Source organism: Gorilla gorilla, chromosome 5 (assembly GCF_029281585.2).
Source record: "Gorilla gorilla gorilla isolate KB3781 chromosome 5, NHGRI_mGorGor1-v2.1_pri, whole genome shotgun sequence".
Lineage (NCBI taxonomy): Eukaryota > Metazoa > Chordata > Mammalia > Primates > Hominidae > Gorilla > Gorilla gorilla.
This window is the reverse complement of record NC_073229.2, coordinates 103,654,458-103,673,580: the sequence shown is the minus strand read 5'-3', so window position 1 is coordinate 103,673,580 and position 19,123 is coordinate 103,654,458. Positions and strand designations below refer to the sequence as shown.

The 19,123-nt window shown below is 37.9% G+C and overlaps 1 protein-coding gene across 7 annotated transcripts in view; it reads right to left on the bottom strand.

The window, feature by feature from the left end:
• The window catches only part of SH3BGRL2 (SH3 domain binding glutamate rich protein like 2), a 166,166-nt gene that overhangs the window by 143,969 nt on the left and 3,074 nt on the right, over positions 1 to 19,123 (bottom strand). For 2 of the 7 annotated variants that reach the window (XM_063707724.1, XM_063707725.1), the window contains exon 3: positions 18,245 to 18,380. The exons of 3 other annotated variants lie outside the window; for them this stretch is intronic. The gene's annotated coding sequence lies outside the window, so the exon portion shown is untranslated. Of the gene's footprint in view, positions 1 to 9,734; positions 9,775 to 18,244; positions 18,381 to 19,123 lie in introns of all 7 variants that reach the window. 2 more of the 7 variants (XM_063707727.1, XM_063707728.1) reach the window with 1 other exon arrangement.

Below are 19,123 nucleotides of genomic sequence, written 5' to 3'. Positions count from 1 at the left end.
TTACATTTGTGTAGTATATATCTATTACACATAAATCTTTTTTCTGAACCATCTTAGAGGAAGTTGCATACATAATGTTCTTTTACCCCTAAATATCCCCATGTGTATTCTCTAAGAATAAGGGTGTTCTCTTACGTAACTAGAGCATGATTATCAACGTCAGTACATTTGTCATTGATGTAACACCTTTACTTTTACTTCTAAGTTTGTCAGTCTACTCAATCATGTCCTGTATAGCATTTTTATTTCCTCCAGTAAAGGATCTAGTCTAATACGAAGTATTGTATTTAATTGTCATGCCTCTTTAGTCTCTATTCTTGGAGGAACATTTCCATAGTCTTTCTTTGTCTTTTATAATATTGACATCTTTAATAGACCATTTCTCATTTGGGGTTTGTCTAATGTTTACTCATTATTAGATTTGGGTTATCCATGTCTGGCTGGAATGCTGCATGAGTGGTGTTGAGTCCTTTTCCAGTCATATTGCGAGACACACAATATCCACCTGTCTCACCAACCACCGTGCCCAGTTAATTACAAAAAAAATTTGCAGAGATGGATGGGGTCTCACCATGTTGCCCAGGCTGGTCTCGTACTCCTGGATTTAAGCAATCCATCCACCTCATCCTCCCAAAGTGTTGAGATTACAGGCGTGAGACATTGTACCTGGTCTATCTGCAGGTCTTAAAGCATATTCTCACAGATTCCTTCACAGTTGTTAATGGAAAAAGTGGTAACTACACAGCGGAAAAATCAGAGAACACCTGGAATGAATGAGCCACTGCGCCGGCCTTTTCAATAATTTGTACACATTACTATACTTATTTCAGTGCTCAAATTGTCCCAGATTTGACCAGTGGGAGTTCCCCTCAGCCTGGCTTCTGTGTCCTTGTGACATGTCCTCTTCTCTATCTCCACCACCTCCTTCTTCTCCTCCTCCTGCTTCCTTTTAGTGCTGCTTACTTTCTGGCATATTCAAATGTTTCCAGGTTCATTTTGTGCCTACTCTGCCCTAGCCCTAGAACCAGCCATTCTTCCTAGAAGCCCTGATTCCTTCTGTGGGGAATGGCATCAGAGACCCACATTTGAGCACTAGGTATGCTTGATGTTACTGGAATGTCTTCGCCCAGCTATTTTTTGTATTTTTTTTTTTTTTATAGAGATGGGGTTTCGCCATGTTGCCCAGGCTTGTCTCCAACTCCTGGGCTGAAGCGATCTGCCCTCCTCGGCCTCCCAAACCGCTAGGATTACAAGCATGAGCCACCGCACCGGGCCAATCTTTCTTATTTCACAGAGAACTTATGTAGAGTTTTTATTTGTTCTAAGTAAAATATATGACTATATATAGTTAGTGTATTCTGTTGTTTAAATGTCTTCAAATACATTGCCTCCTTTCAAAGCAGGATTTTAAAACCCTTTCTAAAAGGATGTTAAAAATTATATTTATATGATATATTTATATAACCATAGAAAACTGGGCTTGATGCCAGGATCTAGTGCTATCCAATGTATACAACATCCTAAGCAATCACCTATTTATTTTACAGTGGTTGCTGGACCTTCTGTGTATATATGACCTGTGCCCTAACTGTGCTGTCTCCAACAGTCCATCCATCTCTGGAGCCAAGCTGTCTATAGGAGTTTCAGTAGCAGGCTCTGCACACATCCTCTTAATCTGTTATTCATTCCCCATGGTTGTATCTTCTCCTTCCTTACATATATCACTTATTCAAGTGAAACTCATTTGACTGTCACAGCAAAACAATGTGCTAATGTATTTAAATTAGTTTTCTCTTTTAGGAGATTCTATTTATGATATTAATTTGTATGGTGAACATTTTCTTCCTTGATAGTTCCAAGAAAAACAATAGCTCAGTTAGATTTGAATGATCATAAGTCCTTGAATCAGTGAGGTTCAAAATAATACACTGTAAAATACCTCATAGTCTGTCCATTCCAGACTGATTAGTTCCAAACTCCCTGCAATCAAGGAAGCTTCTCCTGGGAGCATCTGGAAAAAGTTATGCCTTCCAAGTGAGACATAAAAATGAATAGCTATCCCATAAAATATTAAAATTTACTTAGAAAAAAGTCATTCTCTGGACATCTAATATTTGCTAGCTGAGGCAAGGTTATATCCTAACAAGCGTATTCACTACTAATTATAATGCACTTTCTTGTACTGCTCATTTAATCCAAATGTAAATATTCCAAACATAATTACCTTTGGAAGACTATTACATGATATTGGGATGGGAACATTCCTAGTGGAATAGCTCCAGTTTCTTCATTTCTCTATTAATAGCTCCCCACATTTTTTCCCCACATTGCTGATGTTTTTTAAAAACCTATACTGGATGCTTTTTGCTGCTCAATTAGTTTAAATTTTTTGTATTTTAATAATAATTTGAAAAATTCAACATCTTCTTCATAGTCACAAATTAATTTTTCTTGTCATGAGCTACTCAAATTATCATGAATTAGGCAAAGCAATTACAGATAGGTATTAATATTAATAAAAATTAAAATGTGACCGACAATTATAATTCTGTATTTCCTTTTTCCAATAATTTTATTTATGATCTATAAAAATTATAAAAATATAAATTGCAGAAACTCTTTAAATTTTCTGTTTAAAAGTAAAAAATTTTTATTTTTAAAAATCAATTTGTTGAAATCTATATAATACCATTCTACTTGGTCACCTTGTAGTCTACAATTGTGCATATGGTCAGGGAAGAAATATAAATTGACATTTTATCTTATATGTTTTTTCACGTAGGCAGAAAAGCATGAATAGTTATAAAAGTATATATATATATTTTGGATTTCCAGAAGTACTTTATTTTTTCTGAAATCACATGTTTGACTTTTTAAAAGTCAAATATGTTCAGAATAGACAAATCAGAACATATATTTTAAGAAGTTTTAAAATTCCCATATTCCATTATCCAAAGACAGTTAATGTTTTTGCATATTTATTATACTTTAATATATGTTTCTTTTTAAAAGATGTTATATACTTATTTTCCCTCATTATTATAAATTTTACAAACGTTATTATTTTCCAAAATTAAACCACGTACCATAGCATATGTAACCACATTACTACTCAGGATATCTTCACTTTTATAAATAATTCTGTAAGAATTGTGTGCTTGTATATTACAGGTTTTGTTTTTAGGAAGATCCTTAAGGAGGAAAATTCTAAAAGTGGAACTACTGGGTTAAGGGATACAGTGATTTTAAGACTTTTTTATGTATTAATAACAAAAAGCTTAAACCAATTTATACTCCCAATGAGTATAAGAATTCCTGTTTTATTGCACAATTATCAGTATTCAGTATTTTTGTTCTTGAAATATGAAACAATTGGAGAAATAAAAGAGGGATCTGCTTTGATGCTGATAATTTTTTAAAGTTTTCTAATGATGTTAGACTTTCCTACTTTTGCTGACATAGTAAATTCTCTTTGGGTAATTGTTCATAACTTTTGTTAATGTGTTTAGTGGAGACTTCATATTTTTAATAATCAATTTATGTTATCGTTTTAGACTAATATTTTGTCACATGTAGTGTATCTGTTTTCCTCAGTTTCTTGTCTTTTAGATGTGCTTACATTTTTGTCATAGCAGAAATTGCAATTTTTAAGATCAAATTTGTCAAACTTTTTTGAGTGTAACATCTTTCACTACTTTAATTTTAGAACGTTTCCTTCTTGCAGAAATTTGATAAATATTTGCTTTTATCTTCCTTTTTATGTTTTGAATTTTTATACTTCTTAAATTCACTTGCTATGTGTTTGATGAAATAGTATGAGGTACAGATTATAAACAAAGTTGCCTAAGCCCACGACATGTCCCAGAATCATTTAGTGAATAATTCTTTCTGTTTTCTTTGACTTGGGAAGTTTACTTTATCATATATTTTTATTTTTATGTTGTACCATTTAAAAAAATTTCAAAGCACTATAATATTTTAATATTTGGATATGGTACATCTTTCTTCATAATTATTAATTTTCATTTTAAAAACATAGTTTGGGCCAGGCGCGGTGGCTCACGCCTGTAATCCCAGCACTTTGGGACGCCAAGGAGGGCAGATCATGAGGTCAGGAGATCGAGACCATCCTAGCCAACGTGGTGAAACCCCATCTCTACTAAAAATACAAAAATTAGCTGGGCATGGTGGTGCACGCCTGTAATCCCAGCTACTCGGAAGGTGAGGCAGGAGAATCGCTTGAACCCGGGAGGCGGAGGTTTCAGTGAGCCGAGATCACGCTACTGCACTCCAGCCTGGCGACAGAGTGAGACTCCGCCTCAAAACAAAACAAACATAGTTTGTCAGTTTATGCATCCAAGTTTATGCATCCAAGTACAGTTTAAGATTTTTTTTTCCTTTTTGAGATGGAGTCTTGCTCTGTCACCTAGGCTGGAGTGCAGTACAACCAACTTGGCTCGCTGCAACCTCTACTTCCTGGGTTCAAGCAATTTTCCTGCCTCAGCCTCCTGAGTAGCTGGAATTACAGGTGCCCAACACCACGCCCAGCTAGTTTTTGAATTTTTAGTAGAGACGGGGTTTTGCTATGTTGGCTAGGCTGGTCTTGAACTCGTGACCTCAGGTGATCCGCCTGCCTCAGCCTCCCAAAGTTCTGGGACTACAGGCGTGAACCATTGCATGTGGCCTTAAGATCATTTTTAAAAGTTTTTAAAAAATGGTTTTTAAAATGCCAATTAGCCTATAAATCAGTTTGGGATGACTTAGCACCTTTAAATTATTCCGTTTTCCTTTCTAGGGATATGGTATAATTTTAGATTTTTTTCTTTATGTAGGTCACAAAATATGACTATTGTGAAGAAAATATCTTTTATTTTACATTATCTAGCTAGATATTGCCAGATATAAATAAGAATATCTGTAATAACAATATTTGTGCATATAATAATATTGCCAAGTATATAATGATAATATAATAATATCCATATTCATTGGCTGTGGGGTTTATTAAGAAATTATCTAGTTTAATTTTCAAAACTAACTGAGGAAGTAATCATTATATTTTCCATTTTACAAATAGGGGAACTAAAACCTAGGGACTTTAAGTAACTCATACCAATTTTCAACTTCTAAGTGACAGACCCAGGTCTCTGACCCCTGACTTCAAAGTCTGTGCTCATAAAGTCTGATCAAAAATGCAGTTTGGTATTGTACTCTTAACAATACTGAACTGCAATATGAAAGCTATTGAATTTTATATTTTTAACTTACATTCCAATTGACTGGATTTTAGGATTCAGAGGAAAGTACATTTGAATTACAAATTTCAAATCAGCATTCTTTACTCCCTATTGCAGACTCCTCAATAAATCCTCTATTGAATTTCAAAGAATACTCCAGCAACAAGAACCCTCAAATGACTGTTAGTAGATTTGTCAAGAGAAGCTCAGAAAGGCTTATTAATATTTTTGCATACATTATGTCCCTTAGCAAAAACTTCGTGATTTGGAAATTATGTCACCCCTGCCCCCTGGAATTTCTTATATAAAAATAACTTCTAGAAATTCCTACTTAATTTTTTAAAATGCATGAGATAACCATCATAATGATATGGTATTAATACACCTACTGTGGTCACAACAGGAAAAATAAGAGGGAAAGACAAGCCACTGCTCTTCAAAGGCCATTGAGAATTATACTTTGAGCTGAAATTTCTCAACAACATGGCTCAACTGACTACATAATTTTAAAAAGTGATCATTAAGAAATAGATGGTGACACAGATGATAGCTTATGAATAATGCTGTAGTATTTCTTCAGGAGGAAGAGTCCTTAAAAAATGGGGTCAGACCATATAATTTTCTTTCTCTTTTCTTTTTTTTTTTTTTGAGACAGAGTCTCGCTCTGTCACCCAGGCTGGAGTGCAGTGGCACAATCTCGGCTCACTGCAACCTCTGCCTCCCGGGTTCAAGCGATTCTCCTGCTTCAGTCTCCAGAGTAGCTGGGATTACAGGCACGTGCCACCACGCTAATTTTTTGTATTTTTTGTAGAGACAGGTTTCACCATGTTGGCCAGGCTGGTTTTGAACTCCTGACCTCAAGTGATCCACCCACCTTAGCCTCCCCAAGTGCTAGGATTACAGGCGTGAGCCACCACACCTGGCCCAGACCATGTAATTTCCTCATAAAACTGTACATTATCAGAGATACTTCATAGAAAGGAGGAAAATGGCTCTGTCTCACAAAATTAAGTCGCCTCTCTTTGGTGTTCTGATGGTGTCTGTTCATTAGGGCTGCAAGAATCACCCTTCTTGTTTTTCTGCATCATTTACTTGTTCATGCAAGTGGTAAAAAACAAAGAAACAAAGTGAAACCAAAATGTACACTAAAGTTTTGTGTTTCTTAACTGGAGCCACAAGTATGGATTATTTTTATTGAGATGATGAACTTTTTCTTCTATATCCAGTTATCTGAACATGTGTGTATCTTGCCTAAAGCTCAGCTTTTGTGATTTTGAAGAAGTTCACTGGAATCCAGTCTTTGCAAATTATTTCCATATTAATTCTTACTAACAAAACATACAAACACCATTTTCCTTAACATCCTACATTTTTGATCAGAGTAACATTGGGACTGGCAGGTACAAGCTCAGAGGCCAAGCAGATGAAATGTTAACTTTGTTCCCTAACTCACTCTGTGTTTTCTTTCTGCATTTGGTTTTGTAGATTATGTAAGTGATTCTCGTAGGAAAATTCCAGCGATGACTGAAAAGCAGCTTCCATTCTAAAACTTGAATACTCTTTGGGAGATGGACTCCTTTCTAATCTACTGCAATCACAATTAAAAGGGTCTAATTCACCAAAGCAATGAAGGAGTTTGTTCCAAACCCTAGGACATAGGGTCTTATGCTTAGAGTAACTGCAATCTGAAGCACTGTTTAGCATGATGAGAACCCTCTAACTTAACATGAATACCAAATAACCAGTATACTATGCTGAGAAGTTAATTGTGAAATTCATAATATGCAGAGCCCCTATTTTGACATCTGAGAACTTTCCCAAAGGAATCTTGGATTCTCCTAAACCAATGCTTTTTAAACTTTGCTGTGCATACAAATCACCTGGAATGAAGATTCTTATTCTGTAGGTCTGGATTGGGATCTGTAAACTAAAAATAAAGTCCTAAGCCCCCTCACTGACTGAATGGACCCCTTGTGTCCAAGGGGATCCCAGAAGAACCTTAAAACTGAGTTCCTGGCCAGGACAGGATGGGAGGTCAGACACACCTCATTATACCCTCCCTCTTTTGTGGTAACTCAACTGTAACCAGTTGAGTAGGCACAAAAACCGACCAAGATCAATGTTAAAATAGAGATCATAAGACTTACAGAACAGAATCTTGTTGGCAATAAGATCCCAGATTATAAACAGGACCAAAGGCCATGCCAGTCAAGGGTTAAGTCACACTCCCCTAAACTTAAATAACAAACTGTGTTCTAACTGCCACAAGGTTTTTCTTTTTATTCAACAACTAAACAAGCACTGACCTAAAGATAAGCAATGTTAAAATGATCACAGCTCACCCAGTTCACAGACATGAATGGAACCCCTGTTCCACCAGCCATAACTACAGCTTTGATTGGACAAGAGACTGATTCCAGTAACTTTCTCCTCATAAGAGGACCACTGACCATGGACTAGCTCCTGCCAGGTTACAGAGACTGCACACTCACATGCCTTTGTCCTGAAAATACTTTTTTTTTTTTTTGAGGCAGAGTATCACTCTGTCACCCAGGCTGGAGTAAAGTGGCGCAATCTCAGCTCACTGCAACTTCCACCTCCTGGGTTCAAGCGATTTTGTGCCTCAGCTTCCCAGGCATCCAAGAATACAGGTGCCCACCACCACACCCGGCTAATTTTTGGTATTTTTCGTAGAGACGGGGTTTCTCCATGTTGGCCAGGCTGGTCTCAAACTCCTGACCTCAGGTGATCCACCCACCTTGGCCTCCCAAAGTGCTGGGATTATAGCCATGAACCACCATGCTTGGCCTGAAAAGGCATTTTTACATATAGGGCTTAATTCTAATATATTTAAGTGTTAAGTCTCCACCACAAAGTGAACATGGGTGGTATGTTAGACGTGTGTTTGTTCAATTCTTTAGGACCACCTTCATGAATATTCATAGCTCCTCCTGTAACCAGTTGAGTATGTATGTTTAGCCAAACTGTTTAGCATAAAGCTCCTACCTCAACCCCTCCTCCTTCAATGTGCCTGTCTCTGGTCTTGGCTGGAGGCATATCTCCTAGCCTGCAGGAGGGCCACCTTGCAGGCTGTAACTCTTTATAAGAAATAGTCTCCTCCTCTCCTTTTCTAAAATTATAAAAATTATATTATTTTAAAAATTTTTTCTGATATTCTGAGTGATTCACAGCATTGATGATACTTCTTGTTTGTGGACCTCACTTTAAGAAGTGAAGTCTTGACCAAAAAGATCCCAGCTGACTTTTAGACAGCCCACTGCAAAGTCAGCCATGGCTCCCTGAATATTGCAATACTGTCTACTGCTCTTTATATATTAAATAATTTGGGAGTGAGGTTTTATAATTCAATAGAACTTTTACATTGTTTAGAACATCCTTGCAGCTTGTAATGGAAAAAGCCCATTGGGGTATTAGAAATATTCCTTCAAAATGTAACAAAATGTCCTTCAAAACTAACTCTTTCAAATCTTGGAAACATTGCAAGAAGGTGGCCTTCACCTGGGATCCTTGAAATGGTGGATATTTCTTTATTTTCTTTTCTTTTATTTAGCTTTCCCCATAGTAGACTGGCACACTGCTCTTTTGATGTTCAACTAACATTGCACGCTTGACCACTGACTTTTGTAGAAAATCTTCGCTGGTTTTGTGAGAAAATATAGTTTTCCTGGGGCATTGGTAGAAAAGTATGAAAATAAAGGCACAGAGACAGATACCATGATAATGAGACTGAAGTACAAATGAGACAGGTTTGCTGGGGACAGACAGATACCATGATTATGACACTGAAATACAAGTGAGACAGGTTTGCTGGGGACACTAATAGTTCGGCCACCACCAAGGCTGCTGTGCAAAGGCATCTCCTATGACGGCTATTACTTTCTGATCATACTCTGCACTAACCACACCATACTTGGTGATCATCCTGTAGATGTAAGTACTCAATACCTTGATTCCTTGACCAAGTAGGAATAGTAGTCAGGTGATCATGAAGCTAACTCTATAAGATCATGTCTAGTTGGTGGCAGACATGATTGGTGAGGTCAAAACCAGGAAGCAGTGATCTTCTTCTTCTTTTCGTTTTAATCTCTGTGGTGGTCAGATTTTTATCTGGTTGTGATAAATAAGAGGAAAAAAGGATCTGAAGCTCTCATTATACAGATATTTCTACCTAAGCAGAGGATTACATTAGGGAAAAATCCAGGAGTGGCTTAGTAAACTCCATGGCTGGTCAAACTTTCCATTCCAGTAGACAGTCAGAATTTATTCCTTTCTGATATGGGTTCCAGTTTCCTTCCTTCAGTTCCAGCTTCTACCTTTTCCTGTTACCAGTAGCTGCAAAAGTCCAGCCTTTCCTCTTGGCTTCTTTAATTCTCCTCCTTTCATCTAAATATTACTTCAAATTATTTATTTATATTTATGAAACTTAACAGCAAACCCACGGTCATGACATTTTGTTAATAACTATTTTTTTCTTACCATGGAAGTATTTGAGATAGAGAACTTGGAAAATGCAGAACTGTAGAAAAACAAGAAACATTTTTTTGGTCCATAATTCTTACTAATCAAAAAAGTCACTATTAAGATTTTAGCATATTTCCTCATGTTTTTCTTTTACCGTGCATTGAAAAATTTGTTTTTAATCAAAGAAATATTAAAACAAAAAATTGAAATGACACAAATGTGTCTGTGTAAAACTCTCCTTCCCCCTACAGATAATCATTTTTGTCAGTAGCCCACTGAATGTTTTTAAAGAATTCTTATTTGTTTGTGGTGGTTACTCATTAATCTAAAATAATATATTTCAATTTTATTTTTTAACTTACTAATTTTAGACAGTATCTATTAACTCACTGTTATAAAAGATGAGGAGATTAGGATACTTATAGGTATTCCCCAGCTTCCTCCTCCCTGATTTTTGTTATTTTAAAAAGAGTTGTTAGGCTTGCTTGGAGTATCTGTTTAACCCTACTACACACCTCGGCTATATGGTATAGCCTATTGCTCCTAGGCTACCAACTTGTACAGCATGTTACCATACTGAATACTGTAGGCAATCGTAACACAGTGGTAAGCATTTTTGTATCTAAACATATCTAAACATAGAACACGTAGAGTAAAAATATGGTATAAAAGATGGTATAAAAAAAATGGTATACCTCCATTATAATCTTATGGGACCACTGGTGAGTATGTGCTCCATTGACCAAAACATCATTATATGTTTACATTGATGATAGCCTCATCTTGAACTGGCCTTTGCAAATGTTGCCTCTGAACTTGGAATTTCTCTGGGCCTCTTTTGAAAAAGATTCCTCTTACCTATGAAATTTTGGGCTGTAGTTTTTATTTCTTGGTTTGCTCCCTTAGTCTGATTTTATTTAGTTTGTATTTTCCAGAATTTCCTTGAACTTTTGGTGAACTGCTGTCTTCATTCCATGCCCCTCATCCTTAATGTGTGTTTTTAATCTTTACAAATGCTTTTTATTTATTTCATGGCATTTCTGTTATTTCACGGAGACTTTGGGAAACAGAGGATTAGAAACTGTTCAGTTTACCACTGGTGACACTACGAATAATTTCCTCTATATGGCCATTGCTTGGTTTCAGCCATTTTGTTATCAGCTTGATATCTTATTCATTGGATTAATTAATTTATATCTTAATAAGAACAAAGTCACAGGATCATATTGATATTGGCTCTGATGCCAGGGACCTGAAACCCCCTCATTCCTTTCATCTCTGTCTTCTATAGGCCCTGCCATTTTTCATTGTTCCTCCTATTAGATCCAGACTTGCTCTAACCATCTACTTATGTGGTTTCCATAAACTACTGTGCAAAAGCTGACGATGAGGAGTAATTATGTCCCACTCCTAGTTTATACTACCTTCATTTATTTATATTTAAAAGGTATTTATTTAGTGCCTATCCAGCGTTGGGCCCTGTTCTAGGTGCTAGACATATGGTAGAGAATGAAAAAGAAAAGAATTCCCGTCCTTGTGGTACCTACATTCTAGAAGGCAAGGACATATTATTTCCTGTAGTACTACAGGCCTCAGCTCTGAACAAATTGGCAAACACTAGAAGGATAAAACATGTAGTGCTGTCAGCATAGTAAACACACATAATCAAAACTCCCGCTGGCTGAGCAATACCTCAAACTGTTTTCTACTGAAAAACTAAGTAGTCAGAATCTCTTTGTCCAAAGATCAGTCGATGTTTAATAATGAAAATAATAATCACATTTAAGGGAACAAATACTTTAAATCTTAAAATTTAAAAATAACATGTGTGCTACAATATAATAAAGATTTAAAAATTTGGCATATATATAATGGAAATATAAACCTACTATAAATGATACTTACGAAGTTTTTTTTAAGATGATAAAATTGTTGTGTAATTAGTAAGTGAAAACTCATGATACAAAATTACGTATGGCTGGGAGTGGTGGCTCAGGCTTATAATCCCAGCACTTTGGGAGGCTGAAGCAGGAGGATAGCTTGAGCTCAAGAGTTTGAGGCCAGCCTAGGCAACATAGGGAGACCTCATCTCTACAAAAAATTAAAACAAAAAATTAGCCAGGTGTGGTGGTGCACACCTGGTCCCAGCTACTTGAGACACTGGGGTGGGAGGATTGCTTGAGCCTAGGAAGTTAAGGCTGCAGTGAGCTGTGATTGTGCCCCTGCACTCCAGCCTGGGCAACAGGGTGAGACTCTGTCTCAAAAAATAATAATTATTATTATGTATATAGTTGGACTCTATATGTTAATTGAGTAGTCTCAGCTTAGTAGGGTATTAACAAAAATTACATTTTTTTTTCTAATCACTGCTTTCAACTATGCATAGGGGAACTCCAGAGTCTCATCATTGAAACATTTTGGACACATTCTATAATATTCTGATTACTTTCAGTTTTTGAAGTATAGTCCAGTTTAAAACTTCAATCTCATTTCTGATTCAACCTCTTTTCCTTCCGTCACACAGTAGAAGCCAGAACGGACTAATGTTGGGGAGCAGTCTCTGGCGGAGGGAGAGGGAATGGATCCAGCTTCTTACGCGAATGGCCCTTGGGTCAGGGGTAGGGAGGCAACACGGGCCTCACTCCAGTTCAGCATGTTCAGGTCAGATGCCAGCGCATCGAGGCTTGATGTGGCCTCCAGACAGGTCAAGTGTGGTGGGTGCCCTTGGGCAATGCTCAGCTTTACCCAGCACCCCTCTGTCACTGTGAGGAAAAGAAAGGCTTCCCTCAGGTCTACCAGTAGTGTACCTCCCAGCTTCATCTCTGAGTTGTGCTCTTTACTACCCAGCAGCTTCTTGGGGTGGATCATGCTCCTCTGCTTCTCCTCTAACTCATGGAACCACAAAACCTCAGTGGTCCTTGCCATGTCCTTTAAGGTCATAGAGAACCAGACTGTGGACAGTCTGGTTCTTATCCTCTTCTCAGGCATACTATGTCTTTAAGCCTTAGTGACAGTGGTTTTCCTACTCCCATCTTCAGAAATTTCTAGACTAGAAACAGAGAAAAGTCTCTACGGATGCCTCATGAACAACGGGAAACTCTCCCAAGAACTGTCTCAAATGCTTTATTCCAATGGCAACAGAAAGTTACAAAAGAGTTTCAACTTAGGCCGGGCCCAGTGGCTCACGCCTGTGGTCCCAGCACTTTGGGAGGCTGAGGCAGGCGGATCATGAGGTCAGGAGTTCGAGACCAGCCTGGCCAACATGGTGAAACCCCGTCTCTACTAAAAATACAAAAAAATTAGCCGGGCATGGTGGCGCGCATCTGTAATCCCAGCTACTTGGGAGGCTGAGGCAGTGAACCCAGGCGGAGGTTGCAGTGAGCTGAGATAATTGCACTCCAGCCTGGCGACAGAAGAAGACTTCATCTTGAGAAAAAAAAAAAAAAAAGAGTTGCTACTTAGCAGGCCTCAGGAAGGGAGACGCCAATCTCCTCTTCTTCAAAGCACCCTATGAATTTCTATGAATTATTTTCTTGGACTTCCTACTCTCAGCCCCATCCACTCTCTCCTTGGGAGAACGAAAACCCTCTCCAAGAAGCCAAATATGGTTTCTTCCCTTCCTTCCATACACAGACCTCTCTTACGGTGAAGTAAAAGTGAAGAGAGGAGTTTCCTAGGGTGATGGTTGCTGGCAGTAAGGTTGGTTACGCACTTTTTAATAAGCCCTGGTGGGAGGTTTTGACTCCTAATTATTTATGGCTCTTTAGAGAATGTTCTCAGCTTTGGGCAGTAGCCACGATTCTGAGGCAGCAGGAAAAACCCCACTAAGCAGGAAGTGGGAGAAACAAGACTGAAGAAACTTTCAAGCTTAATCATTTTTACCCCCCTATTTGTATTATCTGGAAAAAAATGTTTTTAATTCATCCAAATATTATGATTTTCCTCAATATCTTGGGTAACATCATAGTGTCATAATGTTAGGGTCTACCTGGCTTCTAGTCCCAATAATTTTGGTGTTAGGGATTAGACCAAGACACGTGAAATTGCTACCCTGTTCTTCCTTCCCTGTTGCCTGGTCCAGATATCATGATTTCAACTCCACTTGTTTCACTTGTACTATCGATTATGTATTTTTTTTTAAATATAAGGAAATTTTACATCCCTGGAAAGTCAGTGTTATTCATAAATAGAAGTTTATATGAAAATTGAGAAAATGGAAACATTTTAACTAGAAGCTATTGCTTACCAAGGTTGTATGCAAAAAGTCTGCCCTTTGTTGTTGTTGTTGTTGTTGTTTAAAAAAACAATGACAGCACGTTAGCAAGGTGCTAAGACTACCATGAGGCTTAGCTTTTCTCTTTCCTGAATGCAGAAAGATTTGAAGCCAATGTTATTTAATAATTTCAAGTACCACTAGTATTAAGTGGCCAGCGTTTTGGATGACACAACTTTGTCAATGTTTTACAGTTTTCATCGTTTTCCTTAGTATTATGCAGGTCCTCTATGCTTTACTTAGCCTAATAGTTACTTATGTACATGTAGTGAGAGGGAACTGTAAACGACATCTTTTAGTTTCTTTTCTGTTGGAATCTCATTTCTGAAACGATTTTCCTATAATTATGAAGACAAAATTTTCAGGTGCTAAGATCAAAGATTATTTGAATTTACCAAGGCATAATAATGGTTAAAGAAAGGATAAAAACATAAATATGTTAATTCCTCTTTAATAATTCAAGATTTCAGTGATCTGAAAGTACTGGGAAAAGTCACCTGAGTAATAAAGCATGCATCATTTGACTGGATTAAAGTTCAAATCACTGAAAAGCAGCTTATTTTTCATCCGTCACCATGGATACAAAAGGACAGCTGAAGTACGGGCATCTGACATCACAAGCATGCCCAAACAGGCCTGCAGGGGAGCTGCATCAGCGCCACAAAGGACGAAAAGAAAAGCGGCCAGAGAAGGGGAGGAACTCGCAAAGGGAAACGTGTCATTGTTAAGATGATGAGTCAGAAGTTCAGTTGGGAAGATTAAATACAGGGAGACATGAGGCCAGCTGAGAAGCTTGACGACTTCAGCATTTGTTTACATTGACCTTTCAATACCCTTCCTAGCCAGAAATAGAACTAGAGGGAGACCGAGACACTGCATCAGATCAGTTGCTACTCAAGCAGTAGTTTCTGTAGCTTCTTCTATTTTCTCCTTGTTTTATACTTGGGCTTTAATTTTAAATAATTAAAAACATTTAAAAGTTTAAACATTTAAAAGTAATGTTTTAGACACTTACTTGCCTGGCTCATGTAATGTTAAAAATCATCCCTAAAGTAGCTGAATACTCCAAATAACAACTTAAAGAATCAAAGGAACCAGTATCTGCTACACAACAGGAAATGGTAAATATTGAGAAAAGTTGCTATTTTAGGTGTTGGTACTCATGAAGAGACACAATTTCTATTTTGGTTTATTTTTGATTTTTACTAACTTAAATTTTTGTTTCTTATCAAAATGCAGCCCATCTATTCTCGGTTGCTGGGTAGAACATAAAGATCCAGACAGGAACGCTGGATTTGGAGGTGTGCTGGTAAAGGTTTAACCAGTGGCTCTGGGGAAGCTATGATTTGTAGCACTTGCTGGTTTCTGTGGTGTAAATATTTTCACCATGGTTGATTTTGAGCTACCAGGGTGACATCAATTGGCTTGCAAAATTTCTGAAAATGTAACAATTGGATTTTGCAAGCTAGTACCAGCTGGCTCCAGCACAGCAGTGATTAGGCTCTATTCCAGCTCTGACACCAGCTTGGGGTGGGATTTTTTAAGCACCTCGCTGGGACTCAGTTTCCTTATCTGATGAAGGGTTGGAGCTGAGCTTAATCTTTGGTTGTTAAAACTCCATTGGCTTGCTCTAGATGTAAGCCTGTCCAACACACTTGATTTTGTTGTTGTTGTTCTGTTTTGTTTTAGGCTTTTAGCAGTCTGAAAAGCCATGGTTTTTAATTTCTGTCTCTAGTGTTAGACAGAAAAGAGGGATGAGGAAGGGGCTTTATTGGCCCAACCAGAAACAGGAACTGAGAACCCATGATTGTATTGTATCCCCTGGACACCCTTGCAGGGTGGTTTGAAAGAGGATTCTTGGGGGCCACTTATGGAAGATGGTATTTGAGAGATGCTGAGTTGTTAGGGTTCTAATTCCTCATAACCACTTCAACTTTGCAGGGAAATTCTGATTTTAACTAGCATATCTTGTTTTATATTTCTGTAAAAGGTACTGTTAGAAAAGAAGAGTGCCTTAGTAAGGAAAAAATAACATCAGAAGACAACTTGAATAATTGATCTTAAAGGCCCTCTTATATTTATAAATAACTGATGATTCTATGAAACTAAAAATGTGAATCAAACACCAATATACTGATGTCTGTAGAGTACTCGAAGTGTTTGTTGGAGGCTCCTCTCCTTCAACAGAGAGACAGTTCCTATGTTTTAAATATGCTTCTGTTTTTAATATGGGGTTTCCATATAAGATTTTACTTGAGAAAGGGTTCTGCTGCAGGAAGTGGGTGGGGGATTAAAGACAACTGATTGATGCCATTTAACAAATCCAGAAACCAAGCTTTAAAAAAGAATGCCTTATCCTGTATTTCACAACTAGTAAGAGGCAGAGCCATGTATGGAATTAAGGTCTCTGGGTTTCCAGACCAGCAATATTTTCCTTTTTGGAAGCTGGCTACCTGGGACCATTACTTTCTATTATATACCTCTGGGTAAATAATCTAATCCTGTGTTGTCCAATAAGTTAGCTACAACCTGCATGTGACTACTGAGTACTTGAAATGTAGCTGGCCTGAAATGAAATGTGTTGTAACTGCAAAATATATACTAGCTGTCAAAATGTTAGTACAAAAAAAGGTGAAATATCTCATCGATAACTTTAAAATATTGATTGCAAGTTGAAATAATTTGGATATTAAATATTAAATAAAACTAATTTTACTTTTTAAAAACGTATTTTAACGTGACTACTAGAAAATCTAAAATTAAGTGGGTGGTTCACATTCTATTTCTATTAGACAAATCTGATTTATCCTCAGGGTCAGTTTCCTCATCTATATTCTATTTCTCAGAGTTGTTTAAGATCATGAGGTCATCTTCATGAAAGTACTCTGTAGAGTGCCAGGCAAATATAAGACCATACTTCAACACATTTTAATTCTTGTGTGGTCACCAACTGTTAGTTGTTCTCTGTAAGATGGTAAGAAGTTTTGTGGAGGATTTTTTTCTTTTGCTGTTGTTTATATGGTTTTGGGGGTGGGAGGAGAGGGAGGAGATAAAGTAATAGTGTAGGTTGCAAACAAAATAACAAGCACATTCATTCAGTCTCCTCATTTATATTCAGTGAGGAAAAGACACATTAGACTAGAGCCAATTGTTGCCTGACAGGAACAGAGACATTGAGAAGGAACTTCTCCCTAACTCCCACCTTCCAACCTCTCCCTAAGTGCCCCATTTTGGCAGAACCTACCGATAAGCCAACTAGCAAGGGTGTCTGGGAAATGCAGTTTGTTGAGTCCTAGCTCCTGAAACTTAAAGTAGAATATAGAGGCCAGGTGTGGTGGCTCACGCCTGTAATCCCAGCACTTTGGAAGGCCAAGGCGGGTGGATCACCTGAGGTCAAGAGTTTGAGACCAGCCTGATCAACATGGTGAAACCCTGTATTTACTAATAATACAAAATTAGCTGGGTGTGGTGGTGCATGCCTGTAATCCCAGCTATCTAGGAGGCTGAGGCAGAATTGCTTGAACCCAGGAGGCAGAGGTTGCATTGCAGTGAGCTGAGATCGCGCCATTGCACTCCAGCCTGGGCAACAAGAGCGAAACCCTGTCTCGGAAAAAAAAAAAAAAAAAAAAAAAAAAGTAGGATATAGAAAAGGCAGGCTAGGATCTGAGAAACAAAAGGCATATAACTGGCACAATTCCAGTTCAACTCTGGCACTGGTGTAAGTGGTGGTACTCAGTGACTTCATGATGGCCACCAGCAGAAGCTGCTGGGTCCTGGAGAGAAGAGGGATAGACTGTTGCCTGGCAGAGCAGTGGTCCTGGTATCTTGCCTAGTGGGATGACCAGTAGAGGCAGGTATGTTTGTAAGTATGAGACACTCTCTAGGAAGTCCCAGAAATTATTGGTGGGGAAGTCTTTGGAGGGGAGGGGTGCTATAAAGCAGAGGCAGTCAAAAAATAACAAAATTTGGTTAATCTCATCTGTATTTACAGACTGGGGAACTTGTAATTACAAGAGTTTTTCTTAAATAAAATGTGAAAACAAGCCCACCAGACTGATCTATGAACCTATTTGAATAAAATTATTATCATCACTTTTGGGGACATCTATTAGCTTTGTCCAGTATTTCTTCTTCTAGTAACAGCATTCCAGTTTTCCTGTGGAGAATCACCTCACTATTCTGAGCGAACATGAAAGACAAGGTGACTTTATCATATTCTTTCCCGAAGCAAACTCTTGGCCACAGTACTTACTAATAGTTCATATTCAAGTGTGGGCAGTCAGAGTTAATACCAAGATTTCTGCTGGACCAATCAGGAAAGAGATATTCTTTTTCCACTGGGGTTGTGAGGTTAATAGAATATAAATCTGGAGCACTGGTGGCCATACCTGGAAGGGAAAGCCTGCCTTAAATAAGACCAACACGTAGAAAAGTACATCCAAGAGACAAAGAGAAGAAAAAATTTTAATAACATTGAGCACTTGGATCCAACCATACATGGAGCTAGGTCTACTAGATTTTTCTGTTATACAAACCAATGCATTCTTTTTTTTAAGCCATTAAGAAATTGAGGTAAAATTTACATACAGTGAAAAGCACACATATTTTATACATTTTAATGAATTTTGGTAAAGGAAACTTCTTTTTTTTTGAGACTGAGTCTCACTCTGCCGCCCAGGCTGGAGTGCAGTGGTGTGATCTCAGCTCACTGCAACCTTTGCCTCCCAGGTTCAAGCAATTCTCCTGCCTCAGCCTCACGTGAAGCTGGGACTGCAGGCACACACCACCACGTCTGGCTAATTTTGTATTTTTAGTAGAAATGGGGGTCTCACCATGTTGGCCAGACTGGTCTCAAACTCCTCACCTCAAGTGATCTGCCCACTTCGGCCTACCAAAGTGCTGGGATTACAGGCGTGAGCCACCATGCCCGGCTGGAAACTCTCTTTAACTACCACGTCAGTCAAAACAGCATATTCACATCACTCCAAAAATAACTTTCAGTCCCTTCCACTTGATCCTACCTCCATCCCCACAGTCAATAACTGTTCTAATTTTTTCCAGTTTAGATGAATTTTGCCTGTTTTTGAATCACTTATTAATGGAACTATACAGAAGATATTCTTTTGTGTCT